An 18,381-nucleotide genomic window follows, 5' to 3' on the forward strand; every position below is an offset into this window, starting at 1 on the left:
CAGAGAGCCCCATGCGGGGCTCGATCCCAGGACCCTGGGATCATGACCTGAGCTGAAGGCAGAGGCTTTAACCCACTGAGCCTCCCAGGTGCCCCTGTAGATTTCCTTTTTGATCTGAATTCTTCACATGACTGTTCCTGTCTTTTACTTTAGAAGCTAAGGATGGGAGTGATGTTGTCAAGCTCAAAAGTCACTGGTGCACTGAGGCGGATTGGCAGGTGTAACAAAGAGGAGTTTTGTAGGCTTGTCTGGGCCTTGGTTTGAGGTGGACTTTGCTCTGTTTCACCTGAAAAGCTTTTAAAACTCAAAATCAGTCAATTCTGATTAAAGCATAAAAACATACTGATGTTTGTTTTTTAAGCCACAATGTTGAAGTAAAATTTGTAGGTTATTATAATCCACAAAAGATAATAAGCCTACAAGGGATTATACAAGTAGTAGTGGAAAGAGGACTGTTCTAAATTTAGTTTTTTAGTTATAACTGTGAATTTGCCATGTGGCTATTACCATGTGGGTGTAGGTATAATGTAGATTATATATTATTATAATTAAACCTAAATCCATTGTAATTTACACTTGTCCTTCATTTATATGTAGTATATAAATCACCTTTATCAAATGTGTTGCCAAACTATTTGCCAGCATTGGTTTGGCAAAATATTCTTTAAATCATTGTGATTTTTCACAAGTATAAGTTCTTAAGTACCTAATATATTCAAAAGTAAATGCTGTTCTGCCTCCATCAACTGTTCATTTGTTGTAGATTTTTGTGTTGAAATGTTTTGAGGCCTAACCACATTTTTTTTTCTGGAAAAAATAAAATAAATAATTTGTTTGTTTTGAAGGGAACAGTTTTGAATCTCTGTACTCTATGATGCAAACTTTTCTCAGGTTCCAAAATTAGAAATTACTTGCTTTGAACAATTATTAGCACATAATCTGAATAGAAATTATCTTTTCAAAGTGGAACTTGATTTTTTTTTTTTTTTTAACAATCTTGGCAGAGAATGATTTAGGTCTGTGCTAACTCCTCAATAACAGACAGGTCATTTCGTTTCCTTTCTAAGAATGGACAAGGATTTAATTTCATGGTAAGATGATAGTAAGAAAATGCTTCAAGGCAGGGGAAGGCTTGGTTAAAGTTTAGCATCAAGCAGTTGAATACAAGCATGGATTTGTATTTAGCCCTTCAGTTGTTCACATACTCTTATCTGTGGAAAGTGACAAAAAATTTTGGTTGGATTATATTTTATTGTACTTAATAGATTCACTTATCTGGACAACTTAAGCAGAAATAAAATGTGTCTTTGCAAGCCTAATTCTGATGACCTGCCTGTTGCTTTCGGTATCTGGAAAGACACCCATGGACTCTGGCAGCTCCTTCTCTGGTTGTTGGATGGTTGAAATGGTCCATTGATGGTCAATTGAGTGTTCTGGGCTGTGAAACCATGGAGTTCCTCCCCTTCCAAAAATGACTCATCTGCCATTGGATTCTAGTATAAAATTTAGCAGCTTAATGTGTCTCAATTTAATTTCTGCTGAAAATTAATTAAATTAAATGCTCCTGTGTGCATTATTTTGCAATTTACCAAAGTGCTACTTGGGTGTATTCTGTACTTTTTCCTGGTGAGTTGATGTCATTGCTGCTTTGACGATTGTTTTAAATGTATGTAATAGAATCATTGTGAACAGACTAAAATGATATATCTCAGTGTTCAAAACACCGCTTTAATAAAGTACATCCATTAAATACTTTGAAATTCAAGTGTGTTTATTTGGAATCCAGACTCCCAATATTTATTACATGATCCTGTGAACACTGATATTCGAGAGCCAATGAATGGTTGGGAAATTAGTAGCGAAAATCAGGATGTTTACAGAATTAGTTTGAAGAATCTTTGGAAAAAGTGTATACACTTACCTATTCAAATTTTTAAAATTTGATCTGACGCAAAATTTGTCTTTTATTTCCCTCTTCCAAAATATTTGTTGGTGCATCAGAGGAAAATGATCATGATGATTTTCTAATATTTTGCATGTGGTGTATTTCTTTTTTTCTTTTAAATTTTTTACTTCTTTTCAGCATAACAGTGTTCATTGTTTTTGCACCACACCCAGTGCTCCATGCAATCCGTGCCCTCTCTAATACCCACCACCTGGTTCCCCCCAACCTTCCACCCCTTCAAACCCCTCAGGTTGTTTTTTAGAGTCCATAGTCTCATGGTTCACCTCCCCTTCCAATTTCCCTCAACTCCCTTCTCCTCTCTAACTCCCCTTATCCTCCATGCTAGTTGTTATGCTCCACAAATAAGTGAAACCATATGATAATTGACTCTCTCTGCTTGACTTATTTCACTCAGCATAATCTCTTCCAGTCCCATCCATGATGCTACAAAAGTTGGGTATTCGTCCTTTCTGATGGAGGCATAATACTCCATAGTGTATATGGACCACATGTGGTGTATTTCACTGTCATTTCTACATATTTAAAAAAATAGAAGTAGGGATTTGGCAGCGATCCTGCATACCTCAGCATTACACATTTAACAAGCAGGGTTTTTTTTAAGATTTTATTTATTTATTTGACAGAGATCACAAGTAGACAGACAGGCAGGCGGAGAGAGGGAGGGAAGCAGGATCCCTGCTGAGCAGAGAGCCCAATGCAGGACTCGATCCCAGGGCCCTGAGATCATGACCTGAGCTGAAGGCAGTGGCTTAACCCACTGAGCCATCCAGGCGCCCCTTAATAAGCAATTTTTACTGTCCTATCCTTAATTGAACAGTTGTGGACCATTGGCACAAGGATATCTCCTGTATTGTTTTCCCAAAGGTAACTTGGTAAACTCCATGGCAGTAGAGATCTGTCCTGCTTTGTTCAAACTCCGTATTTAGAACTCTTCAGAGGTTTAGCAATGAGGAGATGTTGAATCATTGCTGATTAATGTTTGTTGAATAAGTTAATGTATTCAATTATACGTCCATTGATTTTTAATGGGGAAATGGACATTACATACCTTAAATAATAAGCCAAACATAGTATTTAATGGTGAAGGAATGATATGTCACCTCTTTCAGAGTTTCTTAGACATGCTCAGTTATGCCTTCATATGTATATGGCTCAGAATCTTGTTCTGAACAAAAACCTTAAAGAGCAGTGCCTCATGAATGACTCTAACCTTGCTTTTTTAGAAGACTGGGAAGGGGAAATGAATATTAAGAGTCTCTTTTGCATATACCATCTCACTTATTCACAGTGATCACACAGGAAGCCTTTCTAATTATATAGAAATTATAGATCATCTTATAGATGAGGAAATGGAGCCTTTGTGTAGCTCATAATGGCAAGATCCAATTCAGGCCCCTTTGACTTCAAAGTCCTTCTCATCTACCATAGCCTCCTTTTGTACATTGGCAAAAGCAAAACCCAGTTACTACTGTCAAACATCCGTGAACATCTATTTACAGAAGGCCCTCTGGTGCACATGAAATAGAATTACAAGAACTGATCCAGAAACTCTTCAGTGGATGGATCAGCATATTAGAGTAACGGAGCCTCTGTCACAAAAAATAAATTACGTCCAAGCCCAGTAAGTATAATGGGAGTGACTGTGAATGAATGAGCAGAATTACTGCTTTAAACAGTACAGGATTTAGATGAATTCTTAGGGAAGTCTAATAAGTCAGTCTACCAATGATAAGCGTTTACTGAGAACCTGCTTCCGAGGTCTGCAAATGGCACCAGCTTGGGCCTAGAAGGGCTTGGGGTAGGTAGTGGTTGATTACCTCCCTTGAAGAACTTTGTCAGAAGGCAGGCAAGTGAGGAAAGTGAGTTATACCAGATCGTGTTCACCCGCACAGGTAAAGCAAAGATGCTTAGAGCCTAAAGACATCTAACCAGTGAAGTCCTATGCCTTTGGCCACATGTCAAGGTAGGTTCTTTCAAGGACCAGGAGACCTATATCATGTCTTAGGAGGCAAGTGACCAAGGGCAGAACCAGTTACATATTTTGTGCAAAATGAAAACACCAGGCTCTTGTTCAAAACTGATGAAGAATTTCAAAGACAGCAACTGCAGAACACTAAACCAAGTTTGGGGCCCTTTTAGGAACTTGGTCTCACGCAGCTATGCAGGTTGTGCATCTGTGAAGCTGGCCTTGACCTGAGTGAAAATACTTAACAGGAGCAAATCTTGCAAGTTAATGCAGAACATAGAAGAAAAGAGCACAATGTTAGCAAGGCAAGAATATTTCCCCTACAACACAAAATGTATACAAGCTAAGAGGGCACAAAGCCTTGATAGAAGTGATGCAAAACTTTTCATAAGAGCCAAAAGGACTAACCTTCAATAAAGTTGTCTCTAGAGTTGTCTAGGCATCTTTATTTACAATGTCTAATTCATTGCTCTCTCAAATATTGCAGGGTGTAGGTAAGCTATCGCTACAGATTGGGTTCCCTGGGAAGCAGGCTCTGAGACAGATTTATTAGGTAATGCTCTTGGCAACAACACATGCAACAGGGGTGGGAAATGGGCAGGAATGGGAAGAGGGAGAAGTTGAGTTGTGATGCAAAGACCCTTGTCCCTCCACAGGGAACTCTGAAATTGGGATGTCCCTTCAGAGTTGTTTGATTTTTGTCTTAAATAAAATGAGGCCTTTATTATTTCACAAACCAAGGCAAGGTGAGGGAGCCAGATCATGAGTCATGGGTTGGTGACATGGAGGCTGGAAAAATCCATTGTGAGCATCACTGAAGAACAACAATATTCATGAAGGTGAATCTCGTCTGCAGGTGGCCTGCAGAACTGAGATACGGTCCTTTAGGGTACAACTGGGTCAGGGATGTGCCCTAATTAGAGAAAAAGGAACAGGTTCCCATAAAGGCTCATGCTGCTCATTATTTTCTCTAGAGAGAGCACAGATGTCTACTCTCCTGAACAGGTTGGGAGTGACTAATGCACACCGTGGAGACCTGGCAGGTGGTAGAGCTGAGATGACTTTTGCCATAGTAACTGACAGTGACAATTCTGGGAAGCGCTCCAAGCAAGTTAGGAAGTATAAAACAACTGTTGGGTGCTTCTTTCCACATATCTATCTGGAACTTGTGAGGGAAATTTCCCCACTGTGTGTATTCTGATGTACGAGTTTCAACTTCAGGAACATATCTCCCTCATAAAGGTTCTCCTTCAGTGTTATTATATTGAATAAGGAGAGAACGTGTTCCCTGCATGTCTATGGCTTTACTTCATGTGAACTTTCCTGTGCCCAGGAAATGAATCAGCTGAAGGCTTTCTCAAATTTACTGCACTCTTAAAGCTTATCTGCTTTGTGAAGTTTGTTTGTTTTTAAGATTTATTTATTTGAGAGAGTGTGTGCTGCCTGAGTGGGGGGAGTAGCAGAGGGAGAAAGAAAATGCTCAAGCAGACTCCTCTGCTGAGTGCAGAGCCTGTCCTTGGTCCTAGGACCCCGAGATTGTGATTCTTGCTGAAACCAGGAGCCGGAAGCACAACCAACTGAGCCACCCCCTGCAAGATATCTGCCCCTGCTTTGTGAAGTTTTTAGTGCTGAATCAGAGCAGACCATTGGCTGAAGACTTCCCTGTGTTTGCCCAGCACAAGATGCCTTCCTGTGTGGTGGTGAATTCGGGTGCTGAATGAGGTTAAACCTTTAGCTGAAAGCTTCCTAATATTTGTTGCACTGGTGAGATCTTTCTCTGGTATGAATTTTTTGGTACTGAGCTAATTGGGCTCTAAAGAATTTCCCACATTCTCTGCACTCATGAGGCCTTTCTCCCATGTGACCTCTTCTGTGTTGAATGAAGTCACAGTCACTAGTGCAGGGTTTCCCATGTACTCTGCACTCACAATGCCTTTCTCCAGTGTGAACTCTTCTGTACAATAAAGTTGGAGCTTTGGCCAAAGAATTTCCCACATTTGCTACACTTAACAAGGCTTTGCCTCAATGTGAATCCAGTGTTGAAGGAAAATGGAGACAAGAGTGAAGAATTTTCCACACTAGTTGCATTTATAAGGATTCTTCCCAGTGTGGGCTTTATTTTACTTTTTATTTACTTATTTTTCAAAAAAAAATTTTTTTTTAGATTTTTACTTATTTATTTGACAGAGACAGACATAGCAGGAGAGGAAACACAAGCAGGGGAAATGGGAGAGGGAGAAGCAGCCTTCCCGCCCAGCAGGCAGCATGACTCGGGGCTCAATCCCAGGACCCTGGGATCATGACTGAGCCACAGTCAGCTGCTTAACAACTGGGCCACCCAGGTGCCCATTTATTTTACTTTTTAAAAGATTCTGTTGCTTATTTGAGAAAGGGAGTGTTAGGGTACGGAGTCGACCACTCCTCAATTAGACAGAGAACACTCTCGATAATGCAAGTCACACAGCGAGGTTTATTTCCAGCTAGCTGGGGTCCAAGTATCTGCCAGGTGCAGCGGGTTTCAACAAGGACCCCTGAGCACTCAAAGACAAGGGTTTATATAGCATTTTTTAAAAATTTATTTTTATTTGACAGATAGAGATCACAAGAAGGCAGAGAAGCAGGCAGAGAGGGAAGAGGAAGCAGGCTCCCCGCTGAGCAGAGCCCCGCCCGCCCCATGCGGGGCTTGATCCCAGGACTCTGGGATCATGACCTGAGCAGAAGGCAGAGGCTTTAACCCACTGAACCACCCAGGCACCCCGGGTCTATATAGCATTTTCAAGGCACTTTTTCATAGCTACATACATATCTTGAGCCCCACTTTGACAGTTTAAACTTTGTTTAACTTTTTGCAACCCTGGCGTCATCCTGGCGGTTAAGTGAGATTTAGGTTTAGAAGAAATTTAACTTTACTTACATTTCCTTCTGCCTCAGCCTCCTTCAGTTTTATGGTGGGGAGGGCGACCTTAGGCCTTGAGGAACTGAGTCATTTGTCTCAGGAAATTGGGCCATTGAAAAGATGGCCTTTTTGTTGTAAATCACCAGGACTTTGGTTAACCGAGGGAGACTCCTGTCTTGCAGGATTGTGATCTCTGCAAGTTAACTATTTGTTTTTAACATTTGGTCCCCATGGCGCCACTGCCTAACCGCCCTGGTGGTATATGATTAAGGTTATGCCGGCCTTCAGGATGGCCATTCTTATGCTAACCCACTCTTACAGTGCAGGGTGCCAGCTTTTGCTTTGTCAAGATGGTTGTACTTATGTCAGAGCTAGACTGGAGGTGGGTACAGCCTTGTTTTTCTTGGCCTCCACACCTGGAGCTGGTTTCCAGGACTTGTTTTTAAGTCCCCTGGGGGAAGGGGAGCAGGGACAGTTTAAGGGTTAAACAATAAAATTATTGTTTAACCTCAATGGAAGCCTCTGGCAAAAATAAAAATATAAACTAGGTCCTTACAGGAGAAAGCTAGGGGTTGGGGCAGAAGGAAGGGCGAAGGAAGAGAGGGAGAGATGCAGACTTCCCGCTGAGCAGGGAGCCTGAGGTGGGCTCAATTCCAGATCATAGCAGATTGCCTGAGCCATGGCAGACCCTTAGCCCACCCGCCCCCGCAGTGTGGACTTTCTGACTCTGAAAGAAGTTAAACCTTTAAGGGAAGTCTTTCCCACATTCACTGCACTCCTCCAAGACCTTTCAAAACCGCCATAGAAACGCAAAAATGGATGGAAATTAAGATATACACACTAATGCTTCAGTAAGACTTGACTTTGAACACCTTTTTTCTACCTTATTCTTGAGCCTCCCCCTCCCCTTCCCCAGTTTTCCTGTAGAATCCTTTGTTCCACAAACTTGGTGTCAGTGTTGCCGTCTGGCGGGCTTGAAGTATATATACTTAGAAATGAGGTTGAGGTGTCCTTCCCAGTGCGGGTTGTGAGACTGTTAGGTCCCCCCTAAAATGGGTATCCCAATAATGGGTCCGTGATTAAAGGAGCGAGACTGATACAAAGCAAAGGTCAAGCAAAGCTTTATTTCGCGCCAAGCATCAAGAATCAGACCGAGAGTCAAACAGACCAGTCAGGGTCGCCCCTTACAGACGACGACCCCTCCCTGCTTTCCAGACTAACTTTGATAGAGCAAAGGCCACGTGGTTGGGCCTGGCCACACACAGGTGGCTAACTGAATTACAATTCACCCCATCGTAGCCACGGAAACTAGCCCATCACCTTGGTAGCTAGGAGACAGTATGCACCCCACAGATTGAATACCTCCACCTGGCCTACCCACCCTTGTATTTGGGCTTTGTTACCTGGAGCTGGTTTCCGGAACTTGTTTTTAAGTCCCCTGGGGAAGGGGAGCAGAGGCCGTTCAAGGGTGAAACAACAAAGTTATTGTTTAAAAAAAAATAAAATAAATAAAATAAAAATAAAAAATAAATAAAATAATAAAATAAATAAATAATAAATAATAAATAAATAATAAAATAAATAAAATAAAAATAAAAAAACCTCAATGGAAGCCTCTGGCTAAAATAAAAATATAAAACAGGTCCTTACAAGACCACCCTGAAGACCTGATGAGCAAGGCTGGCAGCTCGCACCAGATTCCTACAGAAAGGGCCCAGATCCTGTATTTTCCGGTAAAACCCCTCAGACTTTTAAAATCCCCAGCGGGTCGGTGTTCTAACTCGACCCAGGCGTCCAGAGGTCGGTTTTCCACAACGCTTTGTCCGGCGCGCACTCCGGTGCCTGGCTCTCAGGGGCTGCCGAGGCGGGACTGCGGCGGGGGTTCGCGGTTTCTGCCCCCACCCACGCCGGGTGCCGGGGGTGAGGGGCAGGCTGCGGGGACCCAGCGCCCAGGACCGCGAGGACGGCGGGCGGGGGCGCGCTCTCAGAGCGCCGGAATGCGCCCCTCCCTTCCCCCGGGACTCGTTTCCTTCATTCCCCTGGCATTTGCCAGACACCTAGTTGCCTCTGTCCTCCTCCCTTCTCCTTTATTTCCTTTCCCAGTTCTTCCTTCCTTCCTCTCCACCGCCGCGACCGCGCCCAACTGAAAGAGAACCCGGCGTGGGAGCCCACTCTGAAGCGGAAGGACCTCCGGCGCGCGGCGCCCCGCGGCCCCGCCCACTCCCGCTTGACTTCCGCTCTTGCATCAGGCGATGCACACTTTCTCCCGACAGAGGGCGCCGCTGTTGGCGCGGTGGCTCTCCCTTTCCCCCGGGAAGAGGGTGGTCGACCAGGGCTTTGGTCCGGCCGCGCTCCCCCTAGTGGGGAAATAGTTTCTTTAGTCCTGAAGGTAGGTTGTGGTCGCAGAGCGCAGCATCCACGACGTAGTAACCACACTTTGCAGATAAGGCTGCCAAGAACGAGGGATTTGTCTAGGGTCCCAAGGGGGTGTCCGTCCAGTTCAAACCCTCAGTTCAAACCGTGCCTGATTCATAACTTGTTAAAACTGTTGCCCTGGGTGGCTGTGTTTGCACCAACAGGCTTTCCGCGGTTTGGACATCTTGGGAGAGCCGATCCTGAGCTAGTCAACAACCAATCAGATTCTCTCTACACAACCTGCGCAGTACTGAGGGATGGACTGGTTCCCTAACTGTGTAATGAGAGGAGCTAGGATCCCGAGATCATGCCGAGCTGACGAGGATGTTTCCTAAATCACGGGAGTGTGCTGGGTTGGGATTCAAATCCAGCCCTATCTCATCCCAAAGTCCATTATTTTCCAGAAATAATAAGTATGTATATATTAGTAATTAGATGGGGGAAAAAAACTCATAAGGAACTTGAGAATGCTACAGCTGCTTGCGGAAAACCAGGAAGACTTGAATAATGGGAAACGTGTCAGGAGAAAAAAGGACATAATAAAAGCACCCTGAGGGACGCCTGGGTGGCTCAGTTGGTTGGACGACTGCCTTCAGCTCAGGTCATGATCCTGGAGTCCCTCGATCGAGTCCCGCATCGGGCTCCCAGCTCCACGGGGAGTCTGCTTCTCTCTCTGACCTTCTCCTCCCTCATGTTCTCTTTCACTGTCTCTCTCTCAAATAAATAAATAAAATCTTTAAAAATATATATAAAAAAAAATAATAAAAGCACCCTGAGACTGGGACAAAAGTTAACCAAGCTCTTACACTGCATTCTTGACTACATTTGAGGCTCCTACTACCCAATATTATAACACGTTGTTTCCTTCCTTTCTTCACCTTTAGACTGTGAATTCCTCCAGGGCAGGAACTTGGTCTTTCTCTATAATCCTAACAATAGTATGGCATATCGTAGGCATTCAAAAAAGTTTGGAATGCATGAATGACATAACTAAAATAAGGAAGTTATTTCATTTCTGAGCCTTATTTTAAAACTTGAGAGCACACCCTTCCCAAAAGATGAATCATGAAAAGAAGAAAGATCACATTGTTGCTAAGAGGAATGAAGTCCTCAGGTTTCTTCAGTAATAACCAAATTGTCTAGGTGGGCCCAGCACTGTTGTTTTAAGGTCTTGTTCAATCCATGTTAGGAAGTGTAGGCAGCCACGGACCCAGCTAGAGGCCAGGGATCAAACCAGGCCCTAACTCATGCTTCCTGAAATCAGTTGAGTAGCACTTGAGAAAGAGCCTGAGCTATGGACCCTAAGATTCACTGATGTGACTGCCTGCATGTATTAAGAGGCCAGACTGGGTTGTACAATTAACTGTTACAAGATTACCCGGTACTTGCACGGATTATAAATTGCACCATTGTAAACTCACGAATTGCTAGTTAAAGATTAACTAAGTAGACAAAATTACTGGCGTCAGAAGACCCGCTACCAGCACTTGGGAAATGGGTTTCGTCAAAGCTTAAGGGGTTTCATGTGAATGTTATGTGTGTATAAGCAATCAACCGAAAATAGATACTTCCTTATAATTGTTTCTGTTAACTGTATAATGCCTCACAGCCTTGAATAAAATTGGCACTGCTTGGACATCATCCACTGTGTCCCTCCTGTCCTCATTTCTTTACAAGTCTTATTCTCTCTCCATTCTCTTACCCTCTCCACCCTGCTCCTGTCGTCGCACCGGCTGCGACAAGTGGCGCCCGAACAGGGACCAGAGCACATACAAGAGGAACTCAAGTTTTTAGGTAAGTGGTTGCCGGTATTCAGGTAAGAGGAGCCCGGACTCTAAGGGTCACAACAGGAGTACAATAATATGGGGCAGTCGCAGTCTATGGAAATGGTCTTTATGACCGCTTTGCAGGCCCTTATGAAGCAGAAAGGGTCCAAGGTCTCTAAAAAGGCCTTGCAGCAATTTTCCTACAGAGTTTCAGAATTGTGCCCGTGGTTCCCAAAGGAAGGAACTGTAAGTTTGGATGCATAGCAAAAGGGACTCTGACTTTATCTCTCTCTGTTCCTCCTAATAGACATGGGGGGCTTCTCCCTCACTCATTTCCTGTGTTAATGGCTATAACTGAAGCCAGCTGGGGCTAGTCTAACTCGAGACAGAGACTGTAAGGAATATTCCCAAGCAGCTGCCGAAACTCTCTTTGTTTCGGGGAAGTTTCCCTGTCTTTTCTGGCCCGACTTGGACTGCTTAACCCTTCCCTCATTCCAAGTGGAGTGGGCCCAGGTGGAATGTAAATCAGTATTGGAACTAAGTTAAGTTTGTTGGTTTAATTAAGATAGACATGTCTTTGAAATTACAGCAGTAAATGTGAAGCTTTTATTCTATCAAAGTTTACTGAAGGTCAAATAAGCTTGTGTTATTTGTTAAAATCTGTTAGCAAAGAAATGACTAAACTGATGGTTAATTGTCTGTCTCAAAGTTTTAATGGGTAATTGCTGAAATAGCTTTCAAGTCTTTAGTAACCTAAAAGTTTAAAGTTTTGGTTGGATGACAAATGGATTTAAATTATGGACATCTAGGTCTTAACCCAACAGGATAAAATGCTAAATCATTAATTACTAAACATAGGTTTGTACTTTTGATTTCTTACAGAAAAAAAAAAAATTTAAATCTGTTGGTAAACATGTTTTACACTTAACTGATTCATAAATTTGCCATCTAAAAAATTCTATTGTAATAGTTCACAATTGGTTAATAGTTAGTCTTCACTAGAGATTAAGGTGTTTCTTAAGTAATTAAGAGTACAAGGGATGCCTGGGTGGCTCAGTGGCTTAAAGCCTCTGCCTTCGGCTCAGGTCATGATCCTGGGGTCCTGAAATCAAGCCCCGCATCGGGCTCTCTGCTTGGCAGGGAGCCTGCTTCCTCTCTCTCTCTGCTTGCCTGTCCGCCTACTTGTAATCTCTGTCTGTCAAATAAATAAATAAATTTTTTAAAAAAAGAGTACAAAATTCTGCTAACTGTAAGACTGATAAAAATAAAGAAAGCAACTCTATGGAAAACTAAATAATATGTAAAAAATATTTTTAAAATGGAAATATATTTTATTAAAGACAAAAGATAATTTTATCCTAAATAAGATGGTTGTTTAAAAAAAAAATGGCTTGGGACAAAACCTGAATGCAAAAAAAAAAAAAAAGAAAAGAAAAGAAAAGAAAAAAGGTTGTAGGTTTATGAAGGGAAACTTTCAGAAAAGGACAAAAAGACCAGATGCCTGATCCTGTTTATATAAAAAAGAAAGAAAAACAGCCCCCAAGGTGATTTAACACTCTCCTAACATACCTCCACATAGATTATACTTCCAAGTGAAAGGACCATTTGGCCTTGAAAGATTAGGAAAGCAGCCCGACCTTGAGGGACTGAGAAAACACCCCATTACCATCCCCCATTGCCTGTAACCATAGAGACTCACTCTTATTCGTAAAGAATGAAAGGGGAGACTGATCACCTCCCATTAGCCAGGAATACCCAGAGTGGGGGTGTCCAACCTGTCTGAATCTAAAAAGTGCCTGACTATGTAAATCTGTCTGTATGGCTCCACTGCCTCGGCTATGGAGTCTGAGTGGGCTGCACCCTGAGTCTTGTGGGACATCATATGACATAACGATCATCCACTCCATGGAGTAGCCTGGTCTGGGGCTTATATGGACAGACATTAGCTAAGACACTCCTAAGTTCCCACAAGGGATGCGAACAGGACAGCATCTAAAAGATCCCCCTCCCTTTGTCTGCGACATCATTCACAATGGGAGGGAAACCCAGTAAACCCACCATCTTAAGACTGTATGCTTAATAATAATAAAAAAGAAAAGACACTGGTATAAAAAAGCTGGTTTTCTCTCTGTTTGAAAGGACAAAGTTTTCTAAGGTTAATTGATCTGTTATGGTTTTCTCTTTGCCTGCCCAGAAAACCCAGTTTCTGTGTTTTGTTTTATCAGGTGTTTAACATCCGTAATTATATTTAGGCATGTGTTTTAAAACTTTCTAAGATTTTAGAAATTGTTGACAAGATTTAAATTATAAATGAGATCTCTTTGACTCATAAGGCTTTTCCTTGGTATACTAAATTACTCAGTAAATACTGCTAAACCAATAATAAACCTTGGGTTGCATTTGGGCAAGTGCTGTAACTACTCTAAGAGTTCTATACATTTCCTAAAGTTTTAATGTTTTGATAAGGTCATCACCTGGTAACTTAACCATATCTATTCTGAGTTTTTGTCATTTGTAACTGTTTTAATTCTCTTATAAATTCTGTCTTAGAGGAAATTCATATGGGAGACTTTCAGGACAAATAAATATATTTGATATACTTGAAAATCCTAAAATGGAAATGGGTAAGAATTTCCAGAACTAACTAAAACTGCATTCACCAGATTTAGTAACATAGAACTAAATAAATTAAAAGATTATAGTGTTACATCTCTTACTGTTTTGTCTTATTTTAAACATTGCTGGTTCTCTAATGTTTACTCTTCCAGACTAGGGATATATATATATTTTTTCTTAAGATATCTGTGACTTACAAAAATGTAAAAATATTTATTTGCAAACAAATCAGAGCATTCAACTTTTCTCTCTATCTGAACCCTCTGAAACCAAAAGGTCTCAATAAGTATCTTTCTTCCATGGCAATCAGTCATTTGCCTAAGTTCAATAAAAACTTGCCCTCCTTGTAACAGGACACCATTAGAAACATGGGCTATTTTACCAAGGCTTTGACTGAAATGTCATATTTGAGAAAGACTCAGATATGACCAGACAACCTAAAAAAAAACAAAAACAAAAACAAACAAACAAGAAAACTAAGGTGACTTTATAAAACCTGGAGCCATAAAGCCCTTTGAAACTGTTGGCCTGATACCTTGCTTACAGAGTTCCCAGCAACCTCACCAGGTGAGTAAAAAATATCACTTCCTGACAGGATACTTTGAGAACCTCAAAAAGAAAAATTCGCCCAAATCAACAGATATTACAAACATGCCTGATGGAAAATACATGCCTTAACTTCTGGCCTGGAGAGGCTACTAAAAGCTCAACCTACAAACTCCTTATAAAAGGTTCCAGCAAAGCAGATTCTAAAAGATCTATATGATCACACTCACTGTTCTTACTGAACTTGTGTAAATAATTGGGCCAAGTTTGTTAAAACTGGACATAAAGGGATTTATAAAAAATCTCCATATACAGAGAATTTTTACCAAGGATACTACCCTACTAAATCAGTATGAAGAACTAAGTTAAAAACTGTTCAATTAGCCCTGCAGATGTATACTGAACCGTGCAATCTACACACAGACAGCCATTATGTGGCACGAGCCGTCCCCTCTCTGCCACAGGTTTATATGCTTACCAATGATGAGGAATTATATCACTTGTTTTCTAACATTCAGCATCTTCTGAGATCAAGACAAACTCTGATCTTTATTTCCCATATACGGGCCCATACTAAATTACCAGGTCCTTTATCTAAAGGCAATGATATCGCGGATACGATTACTCATGTATATGTAATTGATGTCACTAATAAACAAATGACTATACAAAGTCACACTAAATTTCATCAGAATGCATCGGCCCTATGCCGACAGTTTCAAATAACCAGAGAAAAGACTCATCAAATAGTCAAAAGCTGTCCTGCTTGTCCAATCCATTATCCATTACCCACATATTCTTTAAAACCTAGAGGATTATCCATTAAAATGGACAAGTTTTTCAAATTACACAATCAATGGGGATCCCTTATAATTCCCAAGGACAAGCTATTGTTAAAAGAGTTCATGGAATCCTCAAATTTTACCTCAAAAAATTAAAAGAGGGGGAGATACTATAGGGAACAGTGAAATATTCTCCTCATATGCATTTAACTTTAACTCTTGATGTTTTAATTTTTTTGAATGTTGACGATATAGGTCGCACAGCAGCTGAATACTTTTGGCATCCAGAGTTCTCTCCTCTCCCTTATACTAAGTGGAAAGACCCCCGACAGGCACTTGGAAGGGTCCTCCTGATCCTGTCCTCCGCAGAGGACGCGGTTTGTCTGTGTTTTTCCTCAGGATGAAGATACCGCGCGCTGGCTTCCAGAAAGGTGGTGCAGAATCCTCGCCTCTCCTCCAGAGCATGGCTCGCCTCACGCTGAACGGCCAAGGCAGATGAGGAAGGAGAAGACGTCTCCCCCACCCCCCCAACCAGGGCCTGATAAAGGATCTCCTGAACCAGGCCCTGGAAATAGCAAATCAAACCCAACCCAATGAAACATTGATCACTACAGTATTAACATTATTAGCTATGGTTGGCCTCCCTCATAGCGAGGCCACAGTTCATTAGGCATATTTGCCTAATCCACCCACTATAAGGCCTGTCACTTAGGATGATCCCAATTCTCGGGTGCGTACTAATGGCACTAGTTATCTTGGGGGAAGTAGTGCTGATGGTATAGAATCTGCAGAGCATTTTATTAATTGGACAGGCTTAGGGCTCAAGTACCCATATGCTTCCAGCTGCCCTTTTCTGGCTATGACCTCATCAAGGGACGTGTGATAGTGCATCTAGGTCCCATATAGTTACTTATCTTGTAAGAGATATAGTAAGTGGGGTTAATGGGTCTAATCCTGTTTAGGGGTGGAAAAATGGATTGTTTATGGAGTCGTGGGAAATAAGACTCCTAATATCCCTCAGAAAGGTATGCGCCCTCCTGGTTACCCCTATTGCCCTCAGCGGTTGAATTATTCCTACCCAGGCCCTATTTGGATGACTTGTCTCTCTAAAAGAGGCCTATGATCATTTCTCCTCAAGGCGTTCCTGATTTCTCCATTACGGATTGGTCAAGGAAGACTAGAGAAGAATTTCTGCAAGATACCGCCTTTCCACCTAATCTGCCAATGCATAATGTAACTATCCCAGGTGGAATCTTCTCTACGGCCGGAGGAATGTTCCATTCAGAACTGTGGAAGTTAGTTGCTACTATGGGACCTCTTGGGGTGCAAGTAACTAGGAATGGCTACATCCCCACTCTGAACATCAATTTACCCTTACAGGCGTGTGTCCCAAGGCCTGCCTTGTTAGTAGTAGGTTCAGGAATCATAAATTCAACCTCCTTTTCAGGGAAACACTTCTTGTATAACATCGGATGTAACAATTGTGTATTGACTGCTTACTTGTAACATTGCCTTTACCGAGTACTAGTCCTACAATAGTGTTTGTAACTATGCAGCCCCCATATATGCTACTGCCTGTAGAAGTAGAAGGACCATGGTATGCTAATTATGGTTATAAATTTGCTCTTGAAATGCAGCTACAACTTCAACGGATCAAGCGCTTTTTAGGCTTATTGATAGCTGGAATAGCTGCGTTAGTAGCCCTTATAGCTACGGCTACAGTAGCCTCAGTAGCTCTATCCCAAAGTGTTCATACTGCCGAACATGTAAACAGTTTTGCAAAAAATGTCTCATATGCCTTGCCTTAGCTACACAAGAACATATTGATAAGAAAATTTTTAGCCGCTTAGATGGGTTAGAGGAAGCGACAGAATATTTAGGAAGCCAATTGTCTATCCTCAAAACTCAAATGTTCTTGGTCTGTCATGGAAGATTTCAACATATCTGTGTAACTCAGTTAAAGGCAAATATTATTACATGGGACCGAGTAAAAAGACCTCTTAAGGGAATATGGTATCATACCAATGTTAGCAGTTGATATACCAATGTTGATATAGCAGACCTGCAAAAGGATATTTCAAGCATCAGCCAGTCTCATTTGGACTTAGTTAGTCCTGCTGAAGTAGTATCACATATTTTAAGTAGCCTACATGGGTTTAATCCCAGGAATTTAGTGAAATATTCATCCTGGCTGTTTATTGGACTTTTTATTGTTTTGTTTACTTTCATTTTGATTTGGTGCATTGTACAAATCCGTGCAAGACAGCATAGGTTTTGTATGAAGGCTCAAATGTATTTCCTAGATCTAAAAACAAAGAAAGGGGGAGATGTAGGCAGCCACGGACCCAGCTAGAGACGAGGGATCAAACCAGGCCCTGATTCATGCCTCGTGAATATCAGTTGAGTTGCACTTGAGAAAGAGCCTAAGCTATGGACCCTAAGACTCGGGGATGTGACTGCCTGCATGTATTAAGAGGCCAGACTGGGTTGTACAATTAACTGTTACAAGATTACCCGGTACTTGCACGGATTACAAATTGCACCATTGTATGCTCGCGAATTGCTAGTTAAAGATTAACTAAGTAGACAAAATTACTGGCGTCAGAAGACCCGCTACCAGCGCTTGGGAAATGGGTTTCGTCAAAGCTTAAGGGGTTTCATGTGAATGTTACGTGTGTATAAGCAATCAACCGAAAATAGATACTTTCTTATAATTGTTTCTGTTAACTGTATAATGCCTCACAACCTTGAATAAAATTGGCACTGCTTGGACATCATCCACTGTGTCCCCCCTGTCCTCATTTCTTTCTTTTTTTTTTTTTAAATTAATTAATTTATTTGACAGAGAGTGAGAGAGAGCACAAGCAGGCAGAGCAGCAGGCAGAGGGAGAGGGAGAAGCAGGCACCTTGCCAAGCAAGGAGCCCGACATGGGGTTTGATCCTAGGACCCTGGGATCATGACCTGAGCTGAAGGCAGTTGCCTAACCAACTGAGCCACCCAGGCACTCCCTGTCTTCATTTCTTTACAAGTCTTATTCTCTCTCCCTTCTCTTACCCTCTCAACCCTGCTCGTGTCGTCACACTGGCCGAGACAAGGAAGTTGTGCTGGCACAGCTGAGAAAGTGTGACCATGGTGCTTAAAATCAGACACAATGATAATGTAAGAAGATAAAAATTCTTAGGTGTTGCCTGGAACATCTTTCCACTCTGATACTTCTCTGATGCTAAATCTGCTTTTAGGGATCAAAGAAATGTGAGAGGAATTCCTAATGCCAAAGCTTAAAGCCAAAGTCACGAGAGAATTCCTGACTTAAAGTTCCTATTTAGAAACCGAGAGAAAACAAGAATTAGAGTTTTTAATCTTAATCTCTTGTGTTCAAGATTGCATGGTTTGTTAGATGTCAAACCAGGGGACTGGCTTCCAGGCT

The 18,381-nt window shown here is 41.8% G+C and overlaps 1 long non-coding RNA gene across 2 annotated transcripts; it reads left to right on the plus strand.

Moving 5' to 3' along the window:
• Positions 1-10,858: 10,858 nt before the first annotated feature.
• LOC122889426 lies at positions 10,859-17,730 on the plus strand. 2 transcript variants are annotated; one of them, XR_006380901.1, is made up of 2 exons: positions 10,859-11,037; positions 15,209-17,730. It is a non-coding gene; the product is annotated as an uncharacterized LOC122889426 (long non-coding RNA). The 2 variants fall into 2 exon arrangements; XR_006380900.1 differs by lacking the exon at positions 10,859-11,037 and adding an exon at positions 11,052-11,255.
• Positions 17,731-18,381: the final 651 nt, after the last annotated feature.

Source organism: Neovison vison, chromosome 11 (assembly GCF_020171115.1).
Source record: "Neovison vison isolate M4711 chromosome 11, ASM_NN_V1, whole genome shotgun sequence".
Classification (NCBI taxonomy): Eukaryota; Metazoa; Chordata; class Mammalia; order Carnivora; family Mustelidae; genus Neogale; species Neogale vison.